Source organism: Pelodiscus sinensis, chromosome 4, assembly GCF_049634645.1.
Source record: "Pelodiscus sinensis isolate JC-2024 chromosome 4, ASM4963464v1, whole genome shotgun sequence".
Classification (NCBI taxonomy): Eukaryota; Metazoa; Chordata; order Testudines; family Trionychidae; genus Pelodiscus; species Pelodiscus sinensis.
Genome location: NC_134714.1, coordinates 52,316,110 through 52,339,556, shown reverse-complemented (window position 1 = coordinate 52,339,556; position 23,447 = coordinate 52,316,110). Strand labels below are relative to the sequence as shown.

Here is a 23,447-nt window from a genome sequence, read left to right as displayed (position 1 = left end):
TTTATGAAGAAGAACGACTTTTTTCAGAAGAGCTCTTTTGAAAAAAGGTGTTCTTGACCACAAGCAGGGCTTTTTTGAAAGAGAGCATCTAGATTGCCTGGGTGCTCTCTTTCGAAAAAGCGGATCGCTTTTTCAAAAAAAGTGTGGCTGACCAGACAGATCTCTTTCGAAAGAAGCTTCTTTCAAAAGAAGTGTGTAGTCTAGACGTACACTAAAGAAGACTAAAGTTCTACAGGACTACTCACTGTTTTTAAAATAAACAAAACTTTCTATATCTAAAACTTAATTTTAGCCAGTTATAATAATTGTCTAAACATTTTTCTAATTTAGACCTGTCAGTGTCTCTAGCCCTCCAGAGTAGGTGATCCAACACTCACAGGAATTGGGAGCTGTGATGGATAATTATAATGTCTTTTTCCTCACCCCTATATTTTCCAAAGTCCATTATCTTTTTGGCCTCAAAAAGCCAGGAAGACCTCCTCAGAGGGCAGACTCTTTCCCCCAGTGTGCTCACTAAGCTGTTTCCTCTGTTGCTTGTTAGTTTGATTGCTTTGTTTACTATAAATGTAAATGTGCTTTCATTGTCCACTGCTTGTACACAATCTGATCAGAGAAGTAAGTTCACATTCCTCTGTGTAGGACAGGCTTGATTGATTTACGTAAAGAACATATTTCCTGCACATGCATAACTCTTTACAAACATTGGGCTCCAGAATTCCATATTTACACTTGTAAATAAAAGGCCAGATTTTCAAAATCGCTGAGTACTCAAGCAGCACCAAATGACTTTCATGGCTGCTACAAGTTGCTCACAACTTTTGAAAAATCATGCCACTTATTTACAAGCCAAAAGATGAACTTTACAGACTCTGATTTTTTTTTAAGTTAGGAAACAATTTTGGCTCTAAAGTATTAAATTACAGCTGACACACGAAACCTCGCTGTGTCTCAGTTTCTCTAGCCATAAAATGGGCTAATGATATTTACTATTGACAAACTCTTACAATACACACAATTTACACTGTGCACAGCCACAGCTAAGTAATTATTATTTGAAGTATTGGTGTTAAACCATGATGTTATAATGCCCTTTGTTTTATAACACAGAGATGGAAATTAAACTCTACACTTCCTAAAACGGGGATTTCAAACTCTGGGTTACAGCTTTTAAGGGTAAGCTGCTAGCCAGCCTAGGATACTTTGTTTACCTAAGAGTTTTCAGGTACGCCTGCTTGCAGCTCCCAATGTCCATGGCTCACTGTTCCAGCCAATGGGAGCTTCGGATCAGGCTACCATTTCCCACAGCTCCCATTGGCCAGGAATGGTGAACTGTAACCACTGGGAGTTGTGAGCTGCCATATCTGCAGATGCTCAGGTAAACAAAGCATCTCGGGGCCCTCCAGTAGGTGGTGACTAATTTGGAGTCTGCAGGTCCCCTTGTGCCTTACGGGTATTCTTGGCTCCTTGGCAAACAGCTACTCAATGACTTCCAGCCATTTCTCTGACTTCAGCCCATTATGGCTTCGAGCTGCAGGGTCAGCAGGGGTGACCTCAGAGCTCCCAACTGCCAAGAGAAAGTGGATCATCAAATGAACTATCCATTCATTACAAAGGCACTTGTTCCTACAAAACCCATGAAATTCCTGTTTTCTTGTCTCCTGGGATGTGAAGAGAGACCCTTACAATCAGTTAATAATATTGAAGTGTTAATTGTCCTGCAGAGGCAATCTTCAGAGTTAGCAGGCCACAAAGATGAATGAGAAGAGAGCTCATGCCTCCCTGACAGACTCTGCCCTCAGTACAGCTTTGGGATATACTCAGTTCACATTTGGAATGTTCTCTTTACAGCCACAGTATCTTGAAACTGATTAACTATTTAGGTTTGTTCTGTATCGTGGTGCCTAACCTTAGGAACCCGGTGAGCGGGATGCGTTCTTTTGGCCCTGTATCTCCCTCCACATTCATCACTGCTTAACAATGAATGTACATGACTGACTCCACACAAAAGGGGGTGGTGTACCATGCCATAGCCACGTTGCATATTTATGTGGGGGCTATATATGGAGGAGGATACATATTCAAGGAATCATTATATTCACTTAAGTCCAATATGTAAAACATAAGCTAATGTTTTTCCATCTCATGTGGGAGTATGACTGCTATGGAAGAGCATATAGTCTGAACTAATCACAGCCTCTTTTAGCACAAAGTATTCTACAACATATTTCGATGAACACTCAGAATGGCTTTGAAGGACTTGTCAATATCTGATTCACAGGGATGTATCATCACTGATGTGTGATTTTCCCACTCATCAGGAGAGTAGCATCATATGTACTTTACAACATAAGTGGTTATGATTGGAAAACCCCAGATGTACCAAGGTTCACAGTTTAGTTGATAACCTCTAGATTCTGACCCTTCAATACAACTGATACCACCACCACCTCGCACCCTGGACCTCTTATTAAGGGACTGCCTATATGGATACAGCATGTGGCAAGTAAGTATGTAAATCTACACTACTTTATATCTATGCACTAAGAGGCCCTGGGAATCCTTCTATCTCAACCAAAGCACACACAGACCGGTTAATGCACTGCAGCAAAGTCCACACGTCCACTTAGTGAAGGGTAGGTTAAGGTACTGTAGATATACATCCAAGCCTATCCTAAGTGGTCATATATTCAAGTCCTCAGACTCCTACCTTCCTCTTGATTCTCCAGAAGACCCTTTCCTTCCTTTCCCATAAGGTCCAATTCAATCATTGTGAGAAAAGAATTCAAGGTCTCGGGGAAGAATGGGCAATAGCAGAACTCTACCACTGGGGCAACCTAACACACTCGCAAGTGAGGAAATCAAGTCAGATTTCTGTGTGTTACCAACTCTAATAGTTTTATCAGAGGCCTTGTGCTATTTGGTGTATCTCTTAAAGTTCTCTCTCCTGGAAACATTTGATTAAATAAGAATCTCAGCTTTCTATTTTCAAAATGTACATTTCCAGCCCTTGTAGTTGTGGAGTAAAGCTCGACGTAAACCAAAGTGCACTCTGCGGGATCTAGAATGAAAATAAAATCCCAAATTACATGTTTTTTAAATATCTTTTAAGCCAATGATTTGCGGTGGGGGGAGGGGTGACTCATGACTCAGGAGGCTATGTACATCATTATTACCAGAAGGCGTTGGAAATGGATTGGCCAAGTGCTTCAGATAGAAACAGATTCCATCACCGAAAACAAGGCCACCTGAAAACAACATGGCAAAGAGCTATGGAAGCCACGCTGATTAACCTGGGGCACAGCTGGGGAACCAATGAAAGACTTGCAAGAAACAAACAGGAGTGGGCAGCTTCATTGCTGCCCTAACTGCCGGAGGTGTAATGGAAACAGGATGATGATGATGATGATGATAGGCGTTGTCTATAAATACTTGAGGCTTGTGGTGCTTTTTCTTTGCACCACTCATATATGGAAATTAGCAGAGTGGTGGAGCAATGGAGGCAGAAGGCTGATGTGTTTATGGATGCTGCTGGGAACTTCCAGCCAGCCAGCCAAAAGCAGCTGAGCACAGATTACAGAATACCTCCTCCCAAATTCTTCAGCTTCTAAAATTCCCTTACCCAAGGCACAAAACAGGCAATAGTGAGTCATGCTTCATTAACAGATTTAAGACACAACATCCCAGGATTCCTGAGGACTATACATTTGGACAGATGAGATTCCCAGTTTTCTAGTGGGATATACAGTCAGCCTTCAGAACTGTGATATATTAAGCTATTTTTGTCATGTTTATAAACTTTGAGTCTTAAAAATATTAGTTCATCGCTGTTTTCTTCTGCCTCTCACTCGAACCATGGAATTTGAACAACCTGAATTTACCAGTGAAAATCCACCAAATTAAACTCCACAGATGCCCTAAAATACTCACCAAAATACTTCTTATACCCAGATGGTGGGGCACAGTGCTAAAAGGATGCCTTTGGGTGGAGCTATACAACTCACTAATTTCAGCAAGAAGCCTGGCCATAGGAATAAAACAATTTTTACTGAGCCATCATGTGTTCTTTCTACATAAGTGATTGAAAATATTAGTGTTAAAATCCATTCCTCAGGCCCTAATAAGAATATCTGGAATACAGATTCAAATGATGATATATGAGTGGGCAGACTGAGCACAGACTTGCATATAGACTTAATAAAGAGAATCATCTACACCAATGCCTCTCAAGTAGGGTACACAGAGGTCTTCCAGCAGGAGTGTGAGCTTATCTAGATCAGTGTTTCTCAACCTGGAATTATGGACTCCCCCAGGGAGGTTGTGGGTGATTTTAGGAGGTCACAAAAGGAGGGCTAGAATTAGAGGGTTGCAAGCAAGGCAACTGCCTGGGGCCCCATGCCACATGGGTCCCACAAAGTTAAGTTACATGCTTCAATCCAGGCAGCAGGGCTCCAGCTCCAGGCTGATGTGTTTATGGATGCTGCTGGGAACTGCCAGCCAGCCAGCCAGAAGCAGCTGAGCACAGATCACAGAATACCTCCTCCCAAATGAATAGATAAAAAACTACTGATCCATGCAATCCATTCCCTTGATCGTAGAAAGAAAACTAAGTTTTAACACAGACTGAGATGTGTTGGTTATAATCTAGCTTCTAAGCAAAACATTTGATTTCACATAGAAGGTCCAAAGTCAAAATAATATGTGTTATCCTCTACCCATGGTGCATTGCACTTTCATTGAATAGGAGTAACAGGGGCTATATAGCTGTTTCTTAGGTGTGTTATTGATGGTTTTGGGCTGAACTACAAAGCTATGGATACTTTGGGATGTAGCTATTTTGCAGAAAGCTTCTCCTCATGTACCTGAGATAACCTGAACTTTCAGGATTACATAAAAGAAGCAAGGCATTCTCAATGAAGGGTTCTCAGGACTAGAGCTGATTGCATGCAGCACTCTGCAAGGAGCTGATTCTGCTGAAAGTCAGGACATACTGCATGTATTTATTCAGGTTTTGTCTGAAGAGATGCATGGAATAAAGGCTGAGATCTGAGATTGGAAAGGGATTGTGGGTGTGTCCTTCAATTGACATTGTATCACTTTATGAATCTGTGATGCTGTTGATGTGTATGGTTATTTTTATTGCTCTGCTTTGAGTTCTTGATCAGCACCGTATATAAATGAAAAAAAAATCATTGAATGGAAATAGATTTTTCCATGACTAAAGTAATGTCTACATGAGTCCACAAGATATGCAAGGGCAGGTATGAAAGTTTACTGTTCATTATTCCACACTCACCAACATTGGACTCCTGAAGAGTGGTTGTGCATTAAAAAAAACTACAAATGCTTGGATTGTGTGGGCAAGATTTGGATCTATATCAATAGGCCAGGTTATAAATGTAAATGATCATTCTTGTTTGCAATAGCCAAAATAGAGATTTTCAAAAGAAAAAAGTGGAAGAAGAATAAATACCCAGTTTACCCCTATACCAAGCAAAAGCATATTTTGAATGGTGGTGTGCATTATATATGTCCATCAAAAACAGAGTTCACCTTTAACTGTGTTATTACCAAAATCAGTTTGGGCACATATTTTTTTTCTTCAGTTGCTACATGTATAGTAAAGCTGCACAATAGGCAATATTAAAATGAGCACCCATGTTTTCTAAAATAAAATTCTTGGCCCCAATTCTGCAAGCTGTTCTGCCTGGGCATACCCCACTGCTGGCACAAAGTCCCATTAACTTCAATAGAGCTGTATCCATGTGGCACAACAGGCAGAAGCAGGGCCCTTACTTCATTTAATATTTAGATTTTCCCACTCAGCTGCACAGATGTTGCTTCTTTTTCCTACCTTGCCTTTTTGACTAATTGATTTATTTTTAAATATACTATATTAACATTTTCTATTCTAATTATCCAGTTTAGAATAATTTTACTACAGTATTAGAGCCATCACTATAGATTTTGGTGGAATTTTTAGTTCATTACCTACATATCATCCTATTGATATCTTTGCAACCCATGCTGATGAACACTTTTCTGTATCTTGCACAAATATTTTGCATGCCTTTCCTCAAAATTTGATGTGCAAGACATTTCTAAAGCTAGATTCTTTTATCCTTACACAGTCTTACCCCACTGAGAACCCATAAACAATTCTGATCATAGTGTTTCACAGTTACATAAATATATGTTATGGCCTTCTCTCTATTCATACATCAGGTCACCTTGTACTATCTGATTTCCAGTCATTTCTCCAAATTCTCTGTTATTTTATTAGAACATGTAATTAGCTTGTCTCCCAGCACAGAAGTTGAAATAATCTTTTATTTTAAAGTTGCAGTTAAAAATAAAAAGTAACAGTCCTAAAAATGTATTAGTTTTGCTTTCTTCAAATTAATGCTTCAGAACAATTTCTCCCTTCAGATAAATTAATGTTGAAAGAGTGTGGATATAAATGTTTATTTTCTCTTTTCATTATCTTCTCTTCAATTTTTTTGACAAAGTAAGTTAAAAATGTCTACAAGGTACAATAGACAGAAAATAATCATTTCAGAATAGCCATTGGTCAGTGTCTGTATTTTGAAATGTAGAATTAATTTAAGTCAAAACATGCTTGTGAGTCTCCTTCTCTCCTCCTTTTCTTTTTTGTAATGCAGCGTTTTACATTTTCATATCAATATAATGCAATTTTAAGACGTTTCTCAATGTTTTTACAACAACTGTAGAAAGAAGTCTAGAGTTAGTCCTTAAATGCCCTCTCGTGACAGTCTCCAGAAATGCAAGTCTTTTTACCTATAAGTTTACGCTTGCTGCATACCCAACACAATGGTTCAGCCAAAAATGTTGAAAACCTTAAAGACAATAAATAGATGATAAATTTAAAGATCAAAGACTTATTTGAATTGCACTGTCTCCAAATACTTTTGGGTGGGGGGGAGGGTGAAGTTTTAATGTAAGCATCTAACTCCTGGCATTATCCAACCCTTAGTAGCTCACATGGCCCTAAAATGTCTACTGTAACAAATGTATGTGAGGTACCTTTTCCAAAGAAAAACTTTACACCATTACAGTACATTTTACTCTATCTCTGAGTGCTAGGCCAAAAAAAAAAAAAAAAAAAAAACACAGAAAAAAATTACAATAAAGATAGGGCCAACAGTCCAAAGGGATTTTTTGTATTCTGTTTTCTGAATTGACAGTACAAAAAACTAAAACTTTAGCCAAAAAAAGAAACACACAAAATCTTCTAGAGGATATGAAATATACAAGTGGTTAGGTAAAAAGGCCAAAATAGATCGAAATTAACCTTACACTGTGATTTTCGAAGAAGTACATCACAATTGTGATGGTATAGGTCCTATTTTAACATCTTCTGTGTAGTAAGTTTTTTGCTTTGTAACATAATTTCATTATCTTCACAGAGTACATAATTGTCTAATTATATTGTATTGTTTGGTTGTACTCTGACCTAGTCTGTTAGATTTTATTAACTGAGTGAAAGTATCTCGCTATGGCACTCGCTCCATTTTTAGATTTGCTCCCTGGTACCTTTTGAAATTGATATTTGTGGATAGTAAAACCATTTTTACCAAAAGGGGGGAGAAACATTTTCCACCTCAGAGATACACTTTTCTTTTCTTCTGATGCATTTGTGTAGTTAGAGATTTTTCTTACAATAATTGTGTAGTTAGGGATTTTTCTCAGAATAGTCCCTCTGGTGGACATATTTGGGGATGTAGTTCCTTAGAGGAGGTTTCTAAAGCAAGAACATCCTACTCCAACCTGCTCCAGTGAAACTTCAGAATGGAGAGCACAAACAATGCAACCTACCTTACGGAATGAGACATTAGCTTCACAGCACACATAAAATTCAGAGCTTTATATAATATTATCTGTAACACATTGAACTGAATCTGATGGTTTACTAACAACCAGTGTGGACTCTTGGCTCAACTCCCACTAAAGTCAATGTGTAACTTCAATAGGAACTGGATAAGGCCTTAGGATCATGGAGGCATTACTGATTTCCTCAATTGTTTACTAAGGAGCAAATGTGTAACTGCATTTTGTATCACCCCAGCTCCATTTCAACTCAAGCAAATTAGCAATATTTTATTCTTAACAGGGAATGCTGTCATCTAATTATACTTCATGAATATGCTTATAAGCAAATATTGCCTACTGGAAAGAATATATACAAAAAAGAAATTTGGGTGTGCTCTCCTTCCACCTGACTCTTTCATTCTGAGCACATTGGATATGTACTCCAAGGCACCAAAACAAACCCCAACTGTATTTGGAGTAAAGTAAGGCATTCTAAAGGTGTCCAAAATCAGCAATTTAAGAATCGTATAGATCCACTGCTTCTGCATTTGTCAATAAATAGAGTATTTGTGATGGACTTCAGTGCACTGCAGCAATACAACACACTCTGAATAGATTATATTTATTGACACACTTCCCATCTTGCATCTCTTTTTGGAAACCTAGCAAAAAGGGGAATAGTGTACTCATCTTTTTTTGTGTGAGTTTAACAAGGAATTCCTATTTTATATAGAACTCCAGCAATTTATGTTTTAATGTCTAGAAAGAAATAGCACCCCATAGATGCATCAGACACTGATTTAATTCACTACATTATTGCAAGTATATAATTAAACAAAGAAAAGACAAATATTATGCTGTTTATGTACTGGAACATCATGTTTGGGTAAAATCTTAACAACCAAAGTACCTCAACAATATTTATCTTATTAAAAACTTCAGTTTGAGTTGCACTGCTATGTGCTAATATGCCATATCCTTAAGTTACAAGTTGGTTTTCTATTGTGTTCTGGTGATGGTCATTAAACCACTTCTACAAAAGGAGCCTTTTCCCATCTTAATTTGAACTGAGTGCAAAGAAAGCTAATGAAAGTAGGGCTCCATAAGCACAGCACATGCAGTTAAACTTGCTATCGTGTTTGCACTTTTCCGACTACAAATGAGCCCATAGATATTTTGGGTCCTGTCTCACCAGCAGAATTACCCAGAAGGACTCAATCTGCCTTTACACTGACAGTAATATATATATATATATATATATATATATATACATTACCATGATAAGCATGCCCCCAACTATTTCTTATACTGAGAAGTGTGAAGATGTCTGTTCTCAGCGCTGACAAAATATTATGTTCTCTTCAGGAGTTTCCACACCATCTAGTGTTGTTTACTGATATTTATTTATATATATTTTAAATGACTCAATCTGCTAATTATGCACATAGCTGGCCTACGTAGCCACAAGTTCTTAGTGCTGTCAACCCTTGTCCTCCCTCCCCCATTCCCTCACTCAATTTGCTACACCCACTTGTTGCATCTTGTCTTGAATTAGATTATAACATTTTTTCAACAACAGCAATTTCTTCCTATGTCTCCTATTTCCCTGACATCGCAAGGGCCTCAAGAGCTGGTGCACCTCAGTCTTTCCTAGTCTCTTCCTGTGATGTTTAATAGCCTAGTTTCCTGTTGGTTGTGAGACCGTGTCTAATTTCAGTTGTGAGGTTTAGTGTGCTGTTACTAAGTGGTGTTGATGGCCTGTGATATACAGGAGTTCTGACTCCATGATCTAATGGTCCCTGCTGGCCTTAAATTCCACGGTGGGCTCCGATCCTGACTGAGGCCTCTGAGTACAATGCATAATAACAGTTTTGTCTAAGGGGATCAAAAGGCTGTTGTATCTCAAGAAATGATCAGTAGCTGTATTTTCATTCAGATTGTATCCTCCAAGTTTCTGCTGGTGCTGTGATAAGCAAAGAGGCTCTACTTGACATGAGCACCATACTTTTATGAAGACAAAAGTGCATTGCTACTTCAGTTGCACATCCTCCTGCTCTGTCTAATTTCCATATCAAAATATACATTTTACTTATCCCCAGTTAGCTGTATTACAAAGTGTTAGGCTACTCTTTCTACTCCTGCAGAAGGTTCAATCCCACTATTCCCTAAATCTAAATAAATTTCTGGATATCGCTGTAACATGTACTTAAAATGCTATTTTCCAGACAGCATTAGCTCTACTGCACTACATACTGTTGGGGACATATTGCAAGACATATCATGAGCTAGATGTTTTACCCTGACACAGGTTGGAAAACGACATCCATTAAAAAATTCCACATCACACTTAATATAATAAGCTTTTGTCCTTCTTGGAGCTTCCTCTTTTATTTCTAGTTGCCAGACATCATTCTCTGTCATTCGATGACAGAGATTCAGACTGAAAACCACACAATACTAATTGTTACTCAAGCCAGACATATTTTCAGGTACCAAAAATGGATTGAGCATTTTCCAGAAGTTGATTGTATTTTTAGGCTAGTCCCTCCATATTAGTCTAAAATGGAGAAAGCATAAAAGTTATTGAGATACAATTATAATTATCTGAGCTCTTGTTATATTTCATGTGTGAGGTGGGGTATGCTAGCTGGAGGCTAGACTCGAGTACAGTACTGTGACCTAAAACTGGGGTGGTTGTGGTTCATCAGAGCTAGCCCCTCGTGGTCCACCAGATGCTTTATTTACCTAAGCGTTCATAGGTATGGTTATTCACAGCTCCCATTGGCTGTTGTTTGCCATTCCTGGCCAATGGAAGTTGTGGGAAGTTCTGGGCTGGCCTACAGTGCTTCCTACCACTCTCATTGGCAAGGACTGGTTAATGGTAGCCAAGAGGAGCTACAAGCATCCATACCTGCAGGTGCTCAGGTAAATAAAGTATCTGGTGTCCAGCCAAGCGCTAACCCCAGTGAACTGCGTCTAGCCTGCAGACCACTTATTGCCCACTCCTGACCTGGAAGTTGTATATGAATCCTGTTTTCTCAGGAGTAGATAAGGATTTAGTACATAATAGTTAGACTATGTTTCAACTACTAGGAGGTTGGAGTTATTCATTTAGATGTCATCACTTTGTAGGTACCCACAGAAAAGCAGATCAAATATTTATATCCTTATTCCTCTCTAAATTCCCGGAAGTAGTTTATAAGAAGGTTGTCTCTTTTTTCCTGCTGTCTTTGTGCAGATGGGATGAAACATAAGTACAATTTATTTTATACTCATGCTAGTAAATATTAACTATGAATATATAGCACTTAGGTGTTAGCAGAAGCATGTAGTATGGTGTCAAACTCTGAAATGTTTGACAAGCTGTTAAATCAGAACCATTAAAAGTGTGTATTCTCTCTGAATTGTAGAGGCATTGGACAGTTAATATACTTATAAATCAGGCTACAAAGTTCTGGGACCACACTGCATTCTGAAATCACTCAAAAGTCACATCAATACAAATGGAATACTAACTGAATTTGGAATGTAAACCCAAGAACCATTGGCCTAGAAACACTGGGTACCTAGTGTTTTGGTTACCCATCTTAAGATGGTTTCTGAAAATCGTGCCCCTTTAAAGGTGTATCAAGTTAGGCACCTAAAAACAGAACTACCCAAAAATATTAATTTTGAGCTTCCATTTTTGAAACTTTTTCTTTGTAAGCATATAGTATAACATAGTTAAAAGGAGTGATGAAAAACCCCAAGTTTATGATTTCTCGTGAAACTCTAGCCAAGTTATAATGATAACATTAATAAGAGCCGCATTCGTATTATTTAGGATATCATTTGTCTGCACTCAAAATAATTCTTTTTCTACTACTGAGCTGCTTATTCTATTACATGGTTTGCAATTCACATTTAATCCTAAAGATATAAAATGTTTACTCTTAGTAAGAAAATGATGGGTAAAATACTTGAATTCAATAAAAAATGCTGAATCTTGAATTTACAAACCCACCATATATTACTCCAGAAATGTCTTGAAATTGAATTGTGAGTGATATGTGTGTGTGTGTGTGTGTGTGTGTGTGTGTATAAACACATACACAGGAGGAGGGGAAAGATCATTTTGATTTAGAAACGTAGTTTTCCCCCATTTCGACCTGACTCATCTATTTTTGTTAATTCATGTAATGAATAAGAACGTAAGAATGGAATTCGTATGTCAATATATTTCACAGATATACCATTTGTTATGTGACAAAGTACTTCTCTTTGTTTGTTTAAATCTGCTGCCTACTATGTTCATCAGTTGATCCTTAGTTCTTGTGTTACATTTTGGGGTACATTACAATTCCCTATTCACTTTTCTCTATACAATTCATGATTTGACTTTTATTATATCCCCAGTTCGTCATCTGTTTTACAAGATGAACTGTGGGTCTGTCTTTTAATCTCTCCTCCTATGGAAGTTGTTCCATATTCCTAACCATTTTGTTGCCCTTCATTGATTTTTTTCCAGTTTAATTATAGCCTTTCTTAGTTGGGATGACCAACACTACATATAGTGCTCAAAATGTGGGTGTACAATTTATTTATAGAATGGCATTATATTATATTTTTAAATATATATCCCTTTCTCAATAGTTCCTAATACAGTTTGCTTTTTTTACTGCTATTGTATAATGAGAAAAAATTTTCAGAGAATTATCTATGATGACTCCTCAATCTCTTACTTGAGCCCATTTAGACCCAATCATTTTTTGTGCATAATTGGGATTATTTTTTCCAATTGCATTAGTTTGCATTTGCCATCAATAAATTTCATCTGCCATCTTGGTTCCCAATCATCCTTTTTTGTGAGATACCTTTTAACTCTTTGCAGTCAGGTTTGGACTTAGTGATCTTGTGTAAATTTGTATTGCCCACCAAAAAAAATAATACAGACTATTCAAGGAAAACTAATAAAATGTTTCAAAATTCTAATGACATCAGAAAAGAACTGTGTTTTGATTGCATGGCCAGTCAAGGATATTATCAGAACTCCTTGATCAGACCATAAGTCTATATTTCTCTCTTTGCTTGTTCACATTCTCTCTTGATCACATTTATACATATCTTCACAGTAGGGGCTTGATTCTTCTTTCATTTACACTGATTTTATACTGATGTAACCCCATTTACTTTAGTGGAGTTACTTTTCACACTAGTAAAAGAGGAAAATCAGACCTTATACATAGTGTATGGGTCAAATGTAGATTAATATGCACTGTAATGTAATGTATCCCTAAATTCTACAAGTTTTTCTCTTTCTTAAATTTCTTTGTTATATTCAAAATGGACTTTTAAAAATGTAAGTGTTCCACACAAATATATGATCTTACCCAGTGTGATATAGGCCTCTAATGCGTGATTTTATTTAACAAGCTAACAACATCAAGACCTCAATTTCAGTAGCTAAAATGTGATTTTAAATTTTAGGTTTTTTTTTTTTAAATCAAGCTTTAGAAACTTGAAAAAGTGGGACGGGGATTTAAGGCCCTTCACAGCAGTATGTACCTCCCATGCAGAAATATACCTGCACTGTAGTCACAGGAATCGCCCCCCTTTTGTTATAATAGTAAGGATGAATTTATTTATTGCCTACAGTATTTGAGACCCATCCAATATTAATCCCCAGGTCCACTAATCTTTGAATTACCTACAAATACAACTAAGTATTTCAGTAGAGAAACCTAAACTCCATTTTATACTTGACAAAGTAATGTTTAATTATTGGAATACCTACAATTGAAAGAAGTCTGTTTTCAAAGGTTTACAACTTTATTTTCATTCATCAGTAAATGTTCCCTAGAGCAGCAATCGTTCAGCTATGTTAAGGATGGCTTCAACTAATATTTGAAAGAGGCCTTTTTTATGCTGTATTTTTCAGAAGGTAATTTGGCTCAATATGCTGTATGATCAAATCTTGGTGTACTATACCTTTTATAGAATGTCTTCAGTTATCCAAGCAATTAAAGAGGCATAAACATCTTTGATAAACCATAACGTAAAGGGTAGAGTAGGGTGTGCATGCAAGACCAGTTATGATAGTAAATAACATGATAAAGATACTTGAAATACAGTGCTCTTTATTTTGATATGCGATGCATCACACATGTAAAATGTTTGTGGCAGAGAACCTGAAGTTACAGGTGTGGCGTGCCCTGAGGGTTCCACGAGGTGAGGAGAGGTGATACCTTCTCCTTCAGGTGCAGACTACAAAGGCAAGTTCTTGTTTCTCCCTCTCCACTCCTTTTCTTTTTCTAGCCTTTGGATGATCTCAATTCACAATATCACTTGTGCATATAGCAGACTATATTTATTTAGATAGACATGTCACTATTTTTTCAGTGAATAAACCTCAAAAATGCAGGGAATGAAGGGGTTTTATTTAAATATTTTAGGAGTGTTAGAATACTAAGAAACATCTGGAAGAACAGATAAGACTAGAATATATCTAGTTTTGTTATGAATAACACACAAGCAAACGATTAGGTTTATAATGGCTGCAATTTAACAAAACTGTTGTATGAAATATTTTGTTTAATGTTCGTTAAAAACTGCTAATGCGCTTGTGTTTTTCATGCACTAATATTTTTACACATTAATAAAATACAAATATGAAAAAAAAACAGTTTGTAGTAAAAAAATGGGGAAAGAAATTTTATACCAATCTTTATCTTTAAATTGTATAGGGATTTTTTTTTAAACACAAATTCTGTACTTTAATGATATTATCCCAACTCTATTTTTTAAACTCATTTTGTCACTGTTTTGTAACAGAAACACTGTAAATATTATAGATGTGGTAAACTATTATACTTGTTTTCTTATAAATGAAATGATCTGTGCCAACACTGACAAAATGAATTAATGTGTTACTAAGGCAACAGTCACATTATATGCTTTCTCTTTCACAGTATGCGGTAGAGCATATGGTTTACTCTTAATGGAACACTAGCTTCTCATTAACATACCAGTAGCAATGTCAGAACTTACAAACTAGCATAACAGGAAAATGGAAAAAACTTATAAATTAGACCCTTTCAGTATTATTGAGAAAGAAATGACTGATGTTCTATGGTACAATATTTAGCTAATGCAGTGCCCTTTTCTAAACCTCTCTTTTCCCAAAAAAACTTTTATCATCATTAAAAATAGAAATATACATATTGAAGTGCAAGTAATTTTTTTACCTTGCTTAGAAATGATTGGCACACTCAAAAACTCTTCCTTTTAAAAAAATGGAGTTTATGTGCTCTTTTCCCCTCACAGTATGTTTTAAATAGTTGCACCTTCCCTATAACTTCTCAATACTAAGCAAAATGCTGACTATAGAAGCCAAAAATCACTTCTCTCATAAATGGGATATCCCCCTCAGATAAATCCATTGGCACAATCAGGGATGTAAAATGAACCACACATTTTCATTAGTTAAGGTTTAAAAAAAAGCCCAAACAACAAAAACAAAAAACCCTACCAAGTGATTGTGTCTTCATTTGGAGAAAAGGACTAAAGATAGTATTTGTTAACCATCCACTCTGGCCTGACAGTGACAGTTATATAATACCCAAGATAGTCTACTTACAATAAAAATAGTTTAAATTTACTAATAAAGCATTGTCTGATTTATTTGCTTTACTAATAGTTTGATTGGATCTGTGACAGAACAGCAGCCCAGTCACTTGCTTTAAGAACATCCATAACTGGGTCAGACCTATGCCCATCTAGCCCAGCATCCTGTCTGCCAACAGTGGAAGGCACCAGATGCTTCAGAGCGAATGAACACACCAGGTTAATGTATCAAATGATCCACTCCCTATCCAGGCCCAACTTCTGGCATCTGGAGGTTTAGGAACACCCAGATTATGATGTTGCATCCTTGACCATCTTGGCTAATAGCTAGTGATGATGCCACCCTGCTTATAAGAAGAGATTGTTGCAACTATTACCTTAGTTAAGCAGGGTTCATCTTTTAAATGTGAATGAATGTGACAACCAACCTCTCAAAAATACAAGAAACTGACATTCTATTTCCATTCTCAGTGCTCATATTAATTGCATTTTTCTACAACAGCATAGCATAATGGAAAATTACTGAAATAAAGACAAATATTCTCCAGCAGCACTGCTGCACTGTATCCCATAGAACTTCAAACATGTTCACCTGCACACCGCCACCACTATCTACACATCCCATCAATACTGCAACAGCAAAACCAACTTGGAATTTGGTCACAATGGTTATCCACTGATCCAATTAAACCATTAATTACACCATGATTTAAAAGTTGTTGTTAAAGCATGCGACACCCCAGGCTTTTTACCCAGTCGCAAGGACACAATTTCTATCAAGTACTAACCTTAACAGTATTGGGATTGGATTAGCTGACAAATGTGCTCCAAAATGGCCTGAGATAGAGTTGTAGTGTAGATACAAGTTTCTTGACACATTGTACCACATACACCAGGGTATATTGGACTCATTTTATTTCTTTGTTTTTTCATGGTATTTGAAAAAGACAACTTAAGAGTGAATAATGTGAGCACACAATTCCATCTCCAAAGATTTTCAGATAAAGTGCAAAAACCCACTTTCTCGCCCTCAAGTGGGGAGAAGGTGTTACATATGAATGTGTTAAGATGGTTATCATGGGTCAGACTGTAATACTCACAGTGAGTAGCACCTTATTCCAGAGGTTGTGCTACCACAGCACTGAAATTAAGTTGCAAAGCACTATTCCACACGAATAAGGTAATCTTGCTCAATGTGAGATCTGAGCAATTCCATAAGTTTGTTAAGTTTATAAATGTATGTTCAATATTATTGTTCTTCAACTCATGACATTTTTAGAGCTTGAGAATAGTTGTTGATCACAAGAATATATTGTTAAAGGTCAGAAAAATTTATAACTCACACATTTACTAACCCATAAATCTTAAACTATCATGCAATATATAATTAGCATAAAAACAGAGTTTGTATTTCTAGTTCAGCCTCAATAATTAACCTACAGAGGATTATATTTTTCCTTGTTCAGTCTCTGCTGATTAAATTGCAAGATTTACCTTTGATCCCCCACTATTCTTCAGATTCCTGTTTATTCTGCATCCGTTTCATTTCTGCAACCAGGAGTTAAAGAATTTGCAATCCAGCTTTAAGAACTCAATCTGTGCCCCTGAATATTTTAAAGAACATATTGGCAGTTCCCTAAAGTAGTTTGAAAGACAAAATGTAAATGCTAGAAGTGCTTACAGAGATCACCAAAATCCAAGGAGACAAGAGCTGTTCACACTCAGGTGAGTATATGAGTGCATGTTTACACAAGCAGAAATAAACATAGTAAGGCTTGCTGCATTTGTTGCAACCTATTCTTTCGATTAAAGGAAACCACCATGAAAATGAGTAATTATCAAACTGGCCCATCTTTTCTCTTTTCCCAGTTTTATCACAAAAGTATAAACTCTTTCCTCACCCCAACCAACATTCCTAGGCTGTTTAAACAGATATGATCAATAGTGTCAATTCAACTGCAATAATGTAAACTGTTAACTCAACAATTAATTCTGTCTTGTGCAGTGTTTCTGTGGCAGCCATAAAACTTTCACTAGTTACAACCTTTTAGTTTGCAAGATATATTTATTTAGATTCCCACCTGCATTGCAGAGCCTGAAGAAAATTGCATGTTATATCATTGGTCTTTTTGGCCCAGTCTTCTACAACATAAGCACCAATCTCTACTCTTCACTTCTTGCACCTATATACTATTGAAAACATATTCTCTTGAAGCAGTGGGTTTGCCAATTCTTGCCTTTCAATAAAATTAAAATCACAGAATGATGTCTAGTATATAGATGCAGGCAATGTCATTATAAAACATCACTTGACCTGGTCACTACCTCAGTGAACTATACTGTGTGTCTGCAGGCAGGCCCCAGGATGTATAAAGAAAGCCAATTACATTACAATACAGTAGAAGATAATACACTTCTAATGATGCTCCTGTATCAAAAGAGATAATTAAAATGTGAATCTATTCTACTCCACCTTTTGTCAGCTTTATGTAGCCAATATACTGACAATATCCTTGTTTTGTTTAGGGGAAAGAACTCTATTGTGTCACCTAAAATAAGAGCATTTTTTTTAAAAGTAGATGTTTGGCCTAAAACTATGAGCAAGTCAAAACACTGTTGCAAATTTGCTGGAGCTCAGACAACCTGGTAGGACCTTTCAACAATGGTTGTTTCCCTGCAGGGCATTATTTGTGTGTGTTTCTATAGGTACCCAGGCTTAAGCCTTGTCATGGGCTTCATGCAGTTCTAAGATCCCCCCTTTCAACAGAGAGAGAAAAATTAATTAGAAAGCAAAGGAAGAGAACTTGCTTATCGTTTGATCAGGTCATTGACATAAGTGCTTCACACTTAAAAAACCCCCAAAAGCTCCCTGGTACACCTGCTCTTCAGGTCTCATCAATTTTATTTGCGTTGGGGGGGGGGGGGAGAGAGAAAAGGGTTCGAGCTGTTTATCTAGCGCTGACTGTTTGTTTTTGCACTGGTGTATGCAATGAGACAAAGAGGGGTTAATAGTGGCAAACAAAAGGCTTTAGGAACCCAGAGGGATCTCATTTACACGGCTCCCGTTCTGCTTGTTTCAGGTGGCAACCTCTTCCTCTTTGCGGATCCACCAGGCTGAGTTTCTTACCTGGGGCTTGAAATTGCGAGGTGTGAAGCTCTTCTTTTGTTTTGACAGGTGCTCTTTGCTAAACACCAGCCTAGCCTCGGTGGTGCTAATGCACAGCAGAAAAAACTTCGGCTATGCTAATGACAGTAGTTACCCAACTTCTGTCTTTAATGAGTTTTATTAGCGTGCTTCACTTCCAGTTCTTAGGGTAAAGTGGTGAAAACAAATTGCGCTGATAGGAAGGGAGTGTGAAAGTTTGTTGCGCGTCAGGCGTGTGCAGGAATATCTCCCCGCTCTATCTCAAACCGGGCTCTGGGCTGGAGAAAGGGAACTGCCCCGAGGCACAGCGCAGAGGATTCGTGGAGGGCCGCCCCTTGGCTTGCAAAGTCCTGGGGGCAGAGCTGATCTTTTCCTTATCCCAGCCCGCTGGGGCCTGGAGCCGCAATGGGTGGGTTATGAACCGCAGCACACGGCGAGCGTTGCAAGCAAATCAGGCCCCGCAGCGGCTAGCAGGGAGCCTCCATCCAGTTTGGTTTTCCTTGTCGGGTTTAGACACAAGAAAACAATCTGGTCTGAGAGCCTTCCCGCCCCGGCCTGTTATCAGCGGTGATAAGGGACACATGAGATGGCACTTGCCCTGTGAAATGTATCACTGACCTCCCTGCTCCTTTTGATAGGCACAAGCCACTGTTTGTGGGATAACTCGGAAAGCGTCCTAATTCAGTCCAAGTCTTTTATCTTTCATCATTTTCCTTTCCACTGTCTTTCCCCCTTCCTTCCTCGTTCATTCAGGCCGGGATCGATTCCCTACCTCACCTGAGAGGGTGTTAATTAGCATCTCTTTAACTGCACCACTGATCTGTCCCATTGACCTCCCTCCAAAACAGGACGTTATTTCTCAGCGAGAAAAAAAAAATCCCCCCTCTGGCAACTTGGCCACCACTACTTCAGTTCGGTTTCCTTCTCTCCCACCTGGCACCTTTTCGCTAATGAGGACTTTCCTCCGAAGACACTGATAGATGTGCAGTTTGACAAGTAAATCAGAAAGATCTTTTCCTTTTTTGACAGTTAAATAATGTGCAGCTGACGCAGATTTTGATCTCTTGTAGGTTTAACGTGAAGTTAAAGCGCCTCAGTTGCAATTTACAAAGCTTAAAGAGAGAGAGAAGTTAGGGGGAGGAGGGAGGAAAAGGGAACACGCGGCCTGCAGTAGTTAGCAAATATCTTTCACACGCTCACACCCATGCACACAATGTCTTTGGCAAAATGGCTAGTGACTGTGCCTGCAGTTACAGCTTATTTCCCTGTTCTGGGGAAAAGAAACCCAGCATCTGAAGGCCACGGGCTGGCTTCTGTTTTTAATATTTGGCTTTTTTTTTCTTCAAGAGACAGAAAGCAAAGCTGCAGAACCCTGCCTCACACAGGGCCTGATCCCCTTCTGTTTAAAGAGATGCAGAATTTGAAAAACTTAAGCAACAAATAGTCTAGTAGCACCTTAAAGACTAACAAAACATGTAGGTAGTATCATGAGCTTTCCTGGGCACAACCACTTCTCAGATGGAGTTGATTTCCACATTAGCAGGGAGATAGAATGGTTAACTCAAAAGGGTTTCTCCCCACACCTCTTCTCTAGACTCTATATAGGCTATGTCTACACTGCAGGCTTCTTGCACAAGGACTGTTTTGCAGAAGAGTTCTTGTGCAAAAGGTCTTCCACAAGAGTGTATCCACACTGCCATGTGCTTTTGCTCAAGAGTGTCCATGGCAGTGTGGACACTCTCTTGTGCAAGAAAGCTCTGATGGCCATTTTAGCCATAGGGTTTTCTTGTGCAAGAAATTAATGTTGCCTGTCTACACTGCCTTCTTGTGGAAGAGCTCTTGAGCAAGAGGGCTTATTCCTCATGGGGAGAGGAATAACTCTTCTGGAAAAAGCCCTGTTTTCTGATGCTGTACTGTAAATTTACTTGAGCAAGAACACGTGTGCAATGTAGACGATCTGCAAGTTTTGGGGCAAGAACAGGCATTCTTGAGCAAAAAGCCTGCAGTGTAGATGTAGTCTGAGTGTAGGTGCTGCACCTGCTAACTTGGAATGATTTCCATTATATAGAGTTTATAGTTTGGTTTAATGGCTCTCAGACCCCTTCTCCATAAAAACTGAGCTAAGACCCTTCATTCTACTTTTCAGAGTGAAGCACCTCATTTACCCCACCTGTGAGATTCTGACTACAAAAGGTGCATCCTGCCCACCCATTTTTCCCTACAAGAGAGTATTCCTCCTCAAGTCACACACATCTCATTTGGGAGGGCCTGCATAATGTACTCATGGTTTTGCTCCTGAATATTCCAGTCATCCTGTGAAGCCCTTCATACCTTGCTTGAAACCCCTCACAGAGAAGAGAATCCAAAAGCACTTTACAGTACAGCTGGTAAGAAAATATTGCCTTTTCCCCAAGAAAATGTTTTCAATTTTTTGTCAAAAAAATTAACAAATTATTTTGGTCAAAAAAATAAAATATGTTCGAGGTTTTGGCTTTTTGATGAAAAGTCAAGGATTTCTAGGCCAGCAGCCACAGTTGATAAAAAAATGTGCATTAAGTTGAAGACCTAATTTTTTAATATAAGTCCTGACAGAAACATTTTGACCAGCCCTACTTTACATCACTCTACAGAGGACACCATTGAAACACTCCTCTCCACCAGCTAAAAACAAAAACCAATGACACTGTGAAACTGGGACAGAGGAAGCTTTATCAAACACATCAATTTATCTCTTGCTAAAACCATTATGAGATCTTAATAAAGACCTGACAGGATCTTGACTCATTCTAAAGATCTACAGCTAGTAACCACCATCCTACTTGGCCTACTTACTTTGGAAAACTGAAGGGCCAATTCATTCCTGCTGAGATTTGACTTTGGGTTCCACGGAGTCTACATTCAACAGCTCTCAATGTTAATCAGCTTCTCATAGTGGAGAGGGTGGGAATACAAGTGGAAAGTCTTCTGCAGCCATCATAAATTATATTGCTTATAGGTTATTGTATATGGTAGCCATAGGTGTTCATGAGAGAGACAAGGTGGGTGAGGTAATATCTTTTAATGGGCCCATTTCTGTTGGTGTAAGTGACAAGCTTTCAAGCGACGCAGAATTCTTCATCTGGTCATTACATGGCACAGATGTATCTAGGACAGAGGTGAAAGTAAGGCAGTGGGCAGTGCAGCTTGTGGTGTGCTCTCCCAGTCAGGCTCCTGCTGCAGACTAGTGCAGGAGATCCAGCGCATACAGCCAGGTTAAGGGGCTGACTAGGGGTGCACTGTAGGGAAGGTGGGCAAGCTCCCAGCTGAGCTACTAGTGTGTCCATGCCTCTCCTGCTGCCCCTCAATCAATGCCAGGCAGCACACCTACCATCTGTGGCATGTGCTGTTGCCAATGACCCCTAGGAAGAAGCCAGGTGAAGGGAGTGGCAGGCCAGGGGGGTATCTTGCACCTCTGCTGGTTTTCCTGCAGCGGTGCCCTCTCACAGCTAGCCCACATCTCCCTTGTGGCAGTAGCAGGGACCTGTCCACCAGTCAAGTAAGGTAACTAAGCCTCAGAAGTCCATCCTCCCATGTCCTATCCTGACTCCTGCACCCCCATACCTCCTGTCCTGAGCTCCTGCCATACTCCCAGCCCCATGCCCTGACTCCTGCATCCCCACCCCAACACTCTTCCCTAAGCATTCCACTCCATACTTACATTTCTTACAGGTACTGTCATATTGCATACCCTTCCCCACACACACAATCCTTGCCCTGAGAGACCTGCCCTCCACTCCCAAGGGGGCAGGTTGTGATATGTCAGTACATATAAGAAATTTAAGTTACTTTTATCCCTGATAGGAGTCTGAAGTCTTGATTAGATATTACACAAAACACAGACCAGGACAGGGATGTCATGTATATTGATTTATCTGGAGGGAGATAAACTTACCTGGATTTACAGCACAACTTTTTGAATAAATGTCTAGACTCTAGAGTATACTGAGACATGCACTAATGGAGGCAGTCCTTAGACATTTCCTGTCTTAAGTCTTCTGGTTTGTGCCATCTTTATGCATCTGGCTATTAGCAGGTTCGCTACATCAAGATTGTCAGGGGCTGAAGTGCCATATTAAATCAGATAGCAAGTCACAAGAGTAAGGAACAACAGAAAAACCATCAAATGCTAAACACAGTAGACATCACTGGATTCCTCTAGAGTTTAAATTGTTGGACCCATGCCCTGACAAGCTGGTCAATTCTCCCAGGCTGCAGCATCTGAGGGTGGAGCCCCATTGGGAAGTAAAGAATTTGACTCTCCCTACCTCATTTTACCTTTCTGCTCTCCAACTTTTACTATCTGAAAGGAGATTTATTCTAAGTTTTCTTTAGCTCCAGTTCTCTTTCAGCCTTCACCTGGGGAATTCCTCTGTTCTGCATCCCTGACAAGCTGCTGCCCTAATAGCCAGTCCCAATTTCTTCATATCTCTTTCTTTTCCCTGTCCTAAATTCACTCTCAACCCAAAGCATCCTTAGTTCTTTCCAGTCAACCTGCCCTCAATGTCCCATCCAGTGAATTTTGAATTACAGAAAAGGCTATTTTATTTATTTGGTACAATTCTAATTATAAGCAAGTGGTTGGAAGAGGGGCAAATCTACTGGGTCTACGTCAGATCTATTTGCATTTGCACTGATCTGCCAAGGAGAGCTAATTCCAAAGCCTTCACCTGACAGTGGCTTGTCACCCATCACAATTTGTTCAAGGGAGGCAAGTAACAGCAGGAACCTCTCTCCCAATTTCACAGTTGAAAAGAGATACAGAGTGCAATATGGTCTATTGCATTGATTAGGTGTGTAAATGTAATCACCAGTACACTGACTTGCACTTAGGCCA

General features: G+C 38.8%; 1 long non-coding RNA gene across 1 annotated transcript in view; it reads right to left on the bottom strand.

Moving 5' to 3' along the window:
- Nucleotides 1–19,301, bottom strand: part of LOC142828976 (uncharacterized) — a 106,955-nt gene extending 87,654 nt beyond the window's left edge. Inside the window, exon 1 of the long non-coding RNA XR_012903167.1 lies at nt 18,557–19,301. This is a non-coding gene — a long non-coding RNA (uncharacterized LOC142828976). The remainder of the gene's footprint in view (nt 1–18,556) is intronic.
- Nucleotides 19,302–23,447: the final 4,146 nt, after the last annotated feature.